Source organism: Rattus norvegicus, chromosome 1, assembly GCF_036323735.1.
Source record: "Rattus norvegicus strain BN/NHsdMcwi chromosome 1, GRCr8, whole genome shotgun sequence".
NCBI lineage: Eukaryota > Metazoa > Chordata > Mammalia > Rodentia > Muridae > Rattus > Rattus norvegicus.
The window spans coordinates 86,712,761-86,718,760 of NC_086019.1; positions in this window are offsets into that span (position 1 = coordinate 86,712,761).

Consider the following 6,000-nt stretch of genomic DNA (forward strand, 5'->3'; position numbering starts at 1 on the left):
TATATAAGTACACTGTAGCTGTCTTCAGATACACCGGAAGAGGGCATCGGATCTCCTTACAGACGGTTGTGAGCCACCATGTGGTTGCTGGGAATTGAACTCATGACCTCTGGAAGAGCAGTCGGGTGCTCTTAACTGCTGAGCCATCTCTCCAGCCCGCACTGGGTCCTTTGGACTGGAGTTATTAGTGCTTTGGGACATGCAGCGTGCGATGAGGGTGCTCAGCTCTGAACCTGGGGATCAGGTCATACCACCTCTGCCGTTTCCCCTGAACCATCATCCAGACCACCTTTAACATTTTAGACGGGTTCTCTTGTAGCCCAGGCTATCCTGGAACTTACCATATAGCAGATGATAACCGTGAATTCCTGATTCTTCCTTTTCTACCTCTCTAGGCTGGGATTGTACATGTTGGCCGCCACGCCCAGCTTCTTGTCAGTCCCAGAGGAATAACAGTATATCAGATGAAGTTATTAATGAGAAACTGGCTGGGCATGGTGACTTACACCTGTAATCTCAGCGCTGGAGAGGCTGATGCAGGACTGAGTGTTTGAGGCTAATCTAGACTACACAGGAAGGCCCTGTCTAAAAACAGAGGAGCAAGGTGAGGTGGTCCCTGCCTGTTGTCTTGGGACTTTGGAGGTAGAGACAGAAGGTTAGGAGGTTAGGTGGTTTGAGATGACCCTCAGCCACAGAAAGTTTAAGGCCAGCTCTGACTTTAAAATGTGTGGTTCAGGGGCTGGAGAGATGGCTCAGCGGTTAAGAGCACTGACTGCTCTTCCAGAGGTCCTGAGTTCAAATCCCAGCAACGACATGGTGGCTCACAACCATCTGTAATGGGATCTGATGCCCTCTTTGGCATACAGGTGTAGGTACACACAGAGAGCACTCACACATAAAATAAGCAAATAAACCTTTTTAAAAAATGGTGGTTCCGGGGGTTGGGGACTTAGCTCAGTGGTAGAGTGCTTGCCTAGCAAGCGCAAGGCCCTGGGTTCAGTCCTAAGCTCTGGGGAAAAAAAAGAAAAGAAAAAAAGAAAATGGTGGTTCGGGGGTTGGGGATTTAGCTCAGTGGTAGAGCGCTTGCCTAGCAAGTGCAAGGCCCTGGGTTCGGTCCCCAGCTCCGAAAAAAAGAAAAAAGAAAAAAAAATGGTGGTTCGGTGGTCAGCTCTTGCCTAGTAAGGGTCCTGGGCTCAATAGTCAATCTTCAGTACCGGGATGGGGGTAGGGCAGGGGGGCGAAACGTAGTTCACGGGTGTGAACCTCTGGAATCAACCTAGCACCTCAGAAAATGGAAGATCATACTTCAACCTCCTGCATGACCCTTTGACCCCTTTCCATCCCATGATGGAAGCCTGCTAGAATATACCTATGTCTGGCCTCTCACACATTGTGGCATGTCCTTTGTGATGTTAGGGACATGCCAGTGACAGACAAAACCCTGGTTCTGCCCTCCTGGGTTTCATTGTTCAGTGGGGAAGACAGCCCTGTGTTCAGGTGGGCAGGTCTTGGAGACAGTAGAGGGACAGACACTAGGGAGGGCTTCCTGGAGGCCGCGGCTGCCCTGAGCCAGGGATGGCTGCCCTGAGCCAGGGATTTAGGAAGCAATCCAGCCAAGTAGCAGGGAGTGTCTCTGTTGTGTTTTGTTTCTGACTCTGGTGTCCAAAGCCTCACTGGCTTCTTGGGCTCTCATGTGTTACTAATTTATCATAGTTTCCCTTGAGTCCACTGTGGGCCGGAGGCCACTCAGCGTCTGATGGAGCAAGAAGTAGCCCTGTTTGGCTCACAGTCCAGGGGGACAACAAATGGATAATCACATCAGTGTGTGTTACAGGAAGCATCTCGTGTGAAGTTTCAAGTTGGGCTGTGGACAGAGAGGGCATGGGACGGGAATGTCAGGAAACATCCTGGGCACCTGCCATAGCCTGGTGGGAGGTCAGTAGGGGATGCTGGGCGTGGTCTGTCTCCCTCAGGGAGACTGTTCATTTACAAAAATGAAGACTGCCCTACTCTGCTGAATCCCCCTCCCACTTAATGTCTCTTGGCTTTATTAATCCTAAAACCTTATAACTCTTCTACATTAATTTTATTTGTGAGTGTACAGGCCACGGTGGGTGTGCATGTGGAGGTGAGAAGCCAGCTTTCAGGACCGAGCTCTCTCTCCACCATGTCAGTTCCGGGAATTGAACACAGGCTTCGGGCTTGGTGGCGAGCACCTTTATCTGCGGAATCACCTCTCTCAGCGGCCCTCTTACTCATTTTTCTGCTCTCACTGGACTGACACACACACAAGCTGGGGTTGTGACAAGTACCCTTATCTCTGCACTGGGGAGGTTAGGGAGGACTGTCTGAGGTTGGAGGCCACAGCCTAAGCTACATAGCAAGACCCTGACTCAAGAAAACCAAAGACAGGCTGGGGGGTGTGGCCCAGTTGGTCAAGTTGCTGACTAAGCCACGCTCAAAGCTCTGGGCTTCATCTCTAGCACCGTATGAAGCTGGGTATGGTGGTGCAGGCTAGTAATCCCAGAACTCGGAAGGTGGAGGCAGGGGCATCAGAAGTTTGAGGTCATCCTCAGTTGCATAGTAAGTTCCAGGCCAGCTTGGGCTACATAAAACCCTCTCTCAAACCAAATCAAAGAGAAGGTAACACACCACCAAGTTTTGGGGACATCACAGAAAAGCAAAGTCAAACACAACAGGTTGCAGAAAGTGGCTGTGACCCAGTGGAGCATACAGTGCCCCAGAACCTACAAGAGAAAGGATCAAGGGCCCTAGAGAGCGAAGTGAGGTGCAGTGCCAGTTTGCTGAGGAAACCAGTGAGGTCAGAGAGCTATCCCTAGCAAGCTTCACCCACAAGGCCAGCCACACTGCCCATCTCCCAGTTGCACCGAACCACAAATGGCTAAGAGCTTCCTAGGTTGCTAAACAAACTGAATTCTAGTGAACTGTTAAACAATACAACACTGGGGGTTGGGGATTTAGCTCAGTGGTAGAGCGCTTGCCTAGCAAGGCCCTGGGTTCGGTCCCCAGCTCTGAAAAAAAGAAAAAAAAAACAAACACACACAAAAAACAATACAACACTGATAAACACCAGGCCTAAGGCCCTGAGCTGCAGGCCGTCTGTCCTCATGGCCCCATCTGCTGGTCATATTGAGAATGACATTTAGAAGGGGCCTTGGCTTGCTTCATGGGCTGCCCTCAGTTCTCCTGGTATGGAGGGGACCCTATCTGGCACACTGTGGCCTAGATCTGGGAGACTGACCTGGACACACAACCCTAAAAAAATCTGCCAATGGCCTTGGGCTGCAGCGGTCAGACCTTCCTGCCCACTCTGGGACTTTTTGAATGGGTACGCAGCGCTTGCTTGCCTTTGGTTTGTAAAAGACAAGGGGACAGTGGGATGGATATTTAGCAGTGTGGCCTGTCTTCGGGTATTAAGGATCAAGAACCACAGGCGGTGGGCCGGGGTGGTGCACTCGTAGGTAGATGCTTGGTATTTGGGAGACAGAGTAGGGAGGGGAAACCTTGATTATGTATTACTTCCAAGAAATGGGAGGCTTTGGGCCTTCAGTCTCAAAAACCAAAGCCCCCAACTGAAGGCATGTCCATAAACCAGAGCATGCCTACCAGCAGCAGGCCAGGCCGCTTGGCCCAGGCAGGAATGGGAACACACGGTGGCACAACCCAGAGGCCCTTTTAGTATCTCAGTAGTTATTTTCCATGGTAAGTGAAGCCCAGGGAAGAAGTCACTGCTTCAATCCTTCATGAGTGGACTGCTCTCTGCTGTCTTCATCCCCCCCCCCCCCCACGCAGGAGTGCTGGGACTGACTATACATGTGTCCCAGCAGTTGGCTTCTCATGTAGCTTCTGGGGACTGAACATGGGCTGTCAGCCCTTTAAGAGCTGAGTTCTCTGGCCCCAAAGTGGCCTCTGTCTAAAGTTCGGCCCTTGACATTAGGAGAGGCGAGGGGCTCTGCAGCTGAGGGCTCTCCCACGCCATCCTCACACCTCCCTCTGCTGTAGCCCCAAGAAACTAAGAGGCTTTCTCTTCCCACAAACCACCTCATGGAAACACAGGGCGCCAGCGAGCAGTCACGCTTTGCAAGGGTCTTGGGATTGAGACTGGGTCTCTCTTGAAGCCCAGGCTGACCTCAAACTCAGGTCCCCACAGCCACCTTTTTTTAACAGCCGCTTTTTTTTTTAATGTCAAGTCCAATCCCCTTGGCTGCACTCCTGCTACTGATGCTACCTGGGCTCCGTTGGTGACATACCCAGCAGGCCACCTGTGAGACTCACCCCTCAGGCCCTGTCGCCCTCTGCTCCACCAGCCTCACTGTTCTCTTCATGACAGGAGACCCTGTCACAGGGCTTTCATAGCTCCTTCTGGCTGCATCCTTCCTTCCCTTGGGTCAGGGGCCTCCAGATGCTCTCCTGGCAATGGAGATGGGCCGGTCTTTGCAATGTTCATCTGTTCAGACCCTGACAGCCTAGGCAGGGTAGCACCTTGCTCGGTGACCTGTCCACAGAGTCAGGCCGAGGATAGACGGAAGAGCCCAGACAGGTAGTCACTGTATTTTATTGGAAAACATTGATATATATTTTTCTTCACAGCTTGAACTGAACACAATATTGCCCGGTTTAAAAAAAAAAACAACAACAACAAAAAAAACAAAACAAAAACAGAAAAACAAAAAAAAGAAAAAAACCAAAACCCCGAAACATTCCGCAAAGTCCACAGCCTCACGCCTACCTGCCCTTGCCCTCAACTCTAGGCTGGGTCTCCTGATAAGCTCTGTCCCTCCCTCCCTCAAGGCTGGCGCCAAGGGGTGAGAGAAGAGAGTCTCAAAGCTGGGCAGGTCCCAGCAAAAAGCAACAAGATCGCCCTGGGGGGCCAGATGAGAACAGAGAAAGGAACGAACCCAGACTGAACTGCCCACGTTGACTGATGTGTCCCAGAGGCTAGAGTCAGAAGCAAGGGCGCGGATCATGCTCTCCGCTGGGGGGTGGGGCAGGCAGGGCGAGGGCAGAGGCGGGCAGAAAGCGATGCCAAGTCGCCATGGAGGGGCAGGAGGTGCCCGCTGCGTGCTCTGCGCGGCGGCCCACAGAAGTGTTTATTGCAGGTTGGTTCTTGTGAGCATGGTGGGGCTCGTCTCTCCTCTCCCCACCCTTTAGTTGGCCCGGCATGTTTAGGACAAAATCAAAGTTTTAAGGGTCATAAAAGGGGTAGGGGAAAAAGATCACCAGCACGTTACACAGCGACCATCCCCCACATCCATTCCTGGACCAGCCTGAACTGGGCAGGAGGCTGGGGGTGCCATGGGGGAGCGGCATGGGATGTTAGCACCAGGTATTTACAGAACAGCGTGAGATCGCTGGACGGATGAGGGCAAGTGTGATCAGCAGTATGGCCGATGACAGCCCCCTACCCAGCCTGACCTCAGAAAGCCAGCCAGATGGTTTCAGAACAGCGTCAGTGAGACCCGAGTGCCATCCGCTCTATCCGTCCCCCTCCAGTAGTGAAAGCATGTTAGCTTCCAAGGCCTTCCTGCCCTTTCCCACCCTTCCACCCCCCACCCGTCCTGGATCACATCCTCGACTCCCTCTGTCCTGGAACGTCCGTCCCGTCCCCTCTTGGCACCCTGCCCCACAGGCTGCTGGGCTTGCACACAGAGTCACAGGGCCGGGGTGCATGCAACAGTGGCAGGGGACATGCTCCTCCTCTTGGCAGAAGGCCTTGCTCCCCTCCCCACTGGGCAGGGACAGGAATGGTGGCCACCCCGGTCACCCAAAAGAAGGGCAAACAAAAGGAAGCAAACCAAAAACAGAGGAGAGCCATCCGGGCTGCAGGAGGAGGGCAGAGGCTCCCCAGGGCAGGGCAATGGGGTTCACCTTGTGAATGCATCAGGCCTGGAGACTGGGAATGGAGGGGGAAGGCCAAAGGAAGCAATGAGGGCATGGAGGGACAGTCAGGAGGAAGGAGAAAGAGCAGTCATGCAGCTT